The 5000-nt window shown below is 44.6% G+C and overlaps 1 protein-coding gene across 1 annotated transcript in view; it reads right to left on the reverse strand.

Annotated features, from left to right (window-relative positions):
- aacs (acetoacetyl-CoA synthetase) overlaps positions 1-5000 on the reverse strand; it is a gene marked incomplete at both ends in the record, with an annotated part of 64097 nt that overhangs the window by 47185 nt on the left and 11912 nt on the right.

The following is a 5000-nucleotide window of genomic DNA, read 5'->3' on the forward strand; positions in this document are numbered from 1 at the left end:
AGAGAGAGAGAGAGAGAGAGAGAGAGACACACAGGGAAGGAGAGGGAAGGAGACAGAAGCGGGAGGGAGAGAGAGAGCTCTATCCACCTTATTTTTGAATGCCCCACTCTACAAATAATTGTGGGTACAAGGTCCGGTTTAACGTGACTAAAGGTCCTTACACATCGGGAGCGATGCGAATATACGGTACGAAATTGCGATGCGAGTTTTGACCCACCTGTCAATCACAGCCACAGATGTGTACACGTCGGAAGCGAATTTCTGAAAAATCGAACGTGGTTCGAAAAAATAAAACACCGCAATAACGCTGGGCGAAACTTCGCCGTTGGTATGCACGGTTGCATTGACTGATATAGGTTCGGAAAATATTATTGACGTGCGAATTAATCGCACGAAAAATACGTGCCCGGTGTGTAAGGACCTTTATTGTTGCAGCTTGCCATTTCCTTTGTTATACTCTGGCTTAGGGATGTTCATCAGTTATCGAAAATCGATAATTGATCGTTAAGGAATGGAATCGATCATGTGGAATTTTTATCGATTTTGTTATTATTAATCTTTTTTTTTTCTTTTTTTTTTTGTGGACTAGGTTTGGGTGGAATTCGTTCCTCCTCGCCCCACTCCATTGCATAGCCAACTAACGTGAGGTGGAGCTTCATATAGTCTCTAGTTTTCTGGCTGGGCACGGGCCTTTGTGCCAACAAAACTGTTTTAAACATGGGGAATTCACACCGGCATGCGCCGGGGACAGCAGAGTGTTGGAGAGGAGACACATTGAAATAAAGAGTTCATTGAGGAGAACACGTTGTCTTTCGTATTTTCTGCCATAGGGCATTCATTTTGTAAAAAAAAATATATATATATATATTAAAAAAATATTATTATTAATATGATCGATAATCGATAATTGATCGTTAATTTTCCCCGATTTCGATTATGGAAATTTTTCAAAATGAACATCCCTAGCTGCAGACCCGAATTATAAACCGGAAACTGGAGGACGTTATAAAAGTTATAAATATAGTCACGTTATAAACAACTAACCAACGCTGGGGGTCCGTATGGAAACAGTGTTACTCGAAATGGTTAAAAGTTAAATCAATTTGGTCATTTAGTGGCGTTTTACTGCCATGTAACATAGCTAGCTAGCCGCTAACATTAGCCACAGTAGGCTGCGCACTGCGCTCTTAAAGGGATATTTATCGACGAGATTTCTGCCAAACTGAACCTGAGTAGTGATTTGCTCCGTTCGCCCAGACGGGTGTCAAGCTGTCAGCAACAAGGCTGGGAGGATCACACCGGAAGAAAAACGCATAGGCATCATGGCTGCTAGAAATAAGGTGGATATACATAAACTCTCCTTTTTTTTCTTTCTGATTCCCCCCCCATTTTCTCCCCAATTGTACTTGGCCAATTTCCCCCTGCTGCTCCACCCTCTGCCGATCTGGGGAGAGCCGTAGACTAGCACCATGTTTCCTCGACACATGCACAGTTGCCACTGGCCCCGGATGTGTCTGACAACAGGGTGAGTTGAGAGCTCAGAGCGGTCGATCAGTCTGTAGCATGGCAGTCTGTAGCATGGCAGTCTGTAGCATGGCAGTCTGTAGCATGGTAAACACCGCTGATATTGATCTGATTTTGAGAATATGGACGATGCATATGAATTCAATGGCCGCCCGTATTTATTTTGAGCTGGAATACATCAGGATTACAAACTGAGGAGCGTGTCAGAAAATACGTTTTTTTACAGGATGTAAATACACGCATTACACACGGCCCTATGTCCTCGGGAGCACGTAAACTTTACGTCTTTATACAGTCCTTTTCAGAAAGTTCTGTTCTGGGTGAGAACAGTAGGATCACATAAACTAAGCTGAAAATAAGGTCCAGGTTGTAAAAAAACAACTGAATTCTTCTTTAAGTGGTGATGATCTGATAGCTCGTCAGTTGAGAGACACTGATGTTTTGCGTTACAATACACAAAGATAAACTATACCACAAACAATACACACAGGAGAAATGAACTATTGGTGCTACCAATAAGTGTGGATGGGCCATTGACTGTAGACACCACACTGCACATCTGATATGGTTCTACTGTTCAACAAGGTGTGTGAGGAGCTTAGAAGATCAGTAGGCTACCAGGTCAACCTGCTGACTCCTCCCAGGTCAACCTGCTGACTCCTCCCAGGTCAACCTGCTGACCCTCCCAGGTCAACCTGCTGACCCCTCCCAGGTCAACCTGCTGACCCCTCCCACCTGCCTGCCAGAGACTGAAGCCAGCTCCTTTCAGAAGAGGATTATTTAACACACACACGCACGAACGCACACGCACGCACACATACACACACACACACACGCACACACACGCACGCACACACACACGCACGCACGCACGCCTGGGTAATTTTAATTGTAGAGCCTGACCGATATGGATTTTTGTGACTGATAACGATAACAGATTTTAGAGGGGGGGAATCACCGATAACCAATATGGCGGAGAGCTTCTTCTATGTGTTCTTGTGCACAGATTTTGCACCGATATGACTATGCAAAGGTAAAGTAACAGTAAGGCTGCTTTCTTAAACAAATGACTTTATTAAAATAATATTTAACATGATTAAACATTGTCAATGGATTATAGAAATGAACATTTTAGCCAATACAGATATGATGTTTGACGGCCAAATGAGGCCATATCAGTACTGATATATGGGGATATCTGGGTCGCCGGGTCGGCTCTAGTCATTTGAACAGTGAACAGTGGATGTGACGGTAAGACACAAGCTGCCAAATAGGACAGGAGAGGAGAGAGGAGAGGAGAGAGGAGAGGAGAGAGAGAGAGAGGAGAGGAGAGGAGAGAGAGAGAGAGGAGAGAGGAGAGAGGGGAGGAGAAGAGAGGAGAGGAGAAGAGAGGAGAGAGGAGAGAGGAGGGAGGGAGAGGGAGAGAGAGAGAGAGGAGAGAGGAGAGAGGAGAGGAGAAGAGAGGAGAGGAGAAGAGAGGAGGAGGAGAGAGGAGAGGAGAGAGGAGGGAGGAGAGAGGAGAGGAGAGAGGAGAGTGAGGAGGAGGAGGAGAGAGGAGAGAGAGGAGAGTGAGAGGAGAAGGAGAGGAGAGAGGAGAGAGGATGAGAGGAGAGAGGAGAGAGGAGAGAGGAGAGAGGAGGAAAGAGGTGTGTGAGTGAGAAAGTGAGACAGACAGACTACAGCCAGCCAGACAGACAGACAGACAGACAGACAGACAGACATGCAGACAGACAGTTGGCTCATGTCCTGCAATAAAGCTTGGCTGCTTCATCAGCTAAGTGCTTATATATCTCTTTTAGACCAGACACACTGACAGGATGAACATCTTAGTTAACCCCGGGACAAGGACATTTCTCTCTGTCGCACGCACACACACACACACACACACACACACACACACACACACACACACACACACACACACACACACACACACACACACACACACACACACACACACACACACACACACACCTTGCTCTCTACCTCTCTTCGATACAGAACACATACATTCATACAAAAATGGATTCATAATTCATATTACACAGTATATTATGCTTTGGACCTACATGTATGTGAGATCAAAATGGAGACCATTTTCCAGTGAGTCATTCATTCATAAAACTCCCAATAAGAGTGGAAGGAGGAGGAGCAGTTATTTCTCTCTCCATCAGGCTCTGTTCTCTCTCTCTCTCTCTCTCTCTCTCTCTCTCTCTCTCTCTCTCTCTCTCTCTCTCTCTCTCTCTCTCTCTCTTCACTTGCTCCACCCCTCTCGTCTTTCTAATGAGATTCCCACAGAGCTTAAGTCATTTAGCTAATGCATCTCCCTGCTGCAATATCCATCTCCCTTCACAACACACACACACACACACACACACACACACACACACACACACACACACACACACACACACACACACACACACACACACACACACACACACACACACACACACACACACACACACACAGTGTGAACTGAAAACTGAATGTTTTGGACATAAGAGGCGCTCCTGCCTTAATAAAATATAGGCATTTTAGCTTGATAGAGGGTAAACCACATGGTGTTGTAATAGTGCCAAACACAAGGGAAATCACATGATCAGCTACTGGGCCTATCTGTTGGATCAACATTCCCTCAACCTTCTTTCTTTAGTTAAAATTGGCTAAGTGGTGTCTGTGGCGGCGGTGTGTGTCACGATTGCGATGATGTCATCAGTGATGTCACTTGTGATGTCAAGTTGACGTAGAACAGAACCTGGAACGGAGATTGTTTGAAAGAGTTCACACCTCTGAAGTAACATTTACATGTAGCAGGTTTACATGCACACGAAATGAACCGATCATAGTCTGACTAAGGGTAATTCCCCAATTGGTGTGATTTCTTAATCAGATAGAGTCCGTTATCACATTATCAAAGTAATGAGACACAGAAACCTGGCCAAGGCTAAATAAGCTTTGTGCAGCGACATGTTCAAAATTCAAAACACCCAGCACTACATTTGATGTTTACATCTCTTCCTTAAGGAGAGAAATACAACTATGACTGAATCATGTCATCGGAGGTTTTCCCCATTATCGAGTGCATGGTGTAATAATAACACCAAACACATCATTGCCATAATGTGATTATTAAGTGACTAGGTTATTATTAGGGTGTATCTAAACATGCTCAATGGTGTATGGGGGCGAAGCCGATTTAGCATATGAATCATGTATTCCAAAACAGCCTGTACGGTCTGCTTGGCAGTGGAAAGCCATTGACTTGATGCACTGAGAAGGAAATGGAAAAGATCGAGCCCAGATAATGAAGCTGATTTTCACATTAGCTTCTTTATGCCTGTTCAGAGAAGTGGGATCAGACATCTGAGATGCTGCTGTGCAACTAAACACTGTGATACTGTCACCGTGGAAACAGCTCCATACACATGTCTGATTGATGGTTGGAGACGTGGCACAGAGTAGGGCTGAATGAT

This window comes from Poromitra crassiceps (genome assembly GCF_964638095.1).
Source record: "Poromitra crassiceps genome assembly, chromosome: 10".
Lineage (NCBI taxonomy): Eukaryota > Metazoa > Chordata > Actinopteri > Beryciformes > Melamphaidae > Poromitra > Poromitra crassiceps.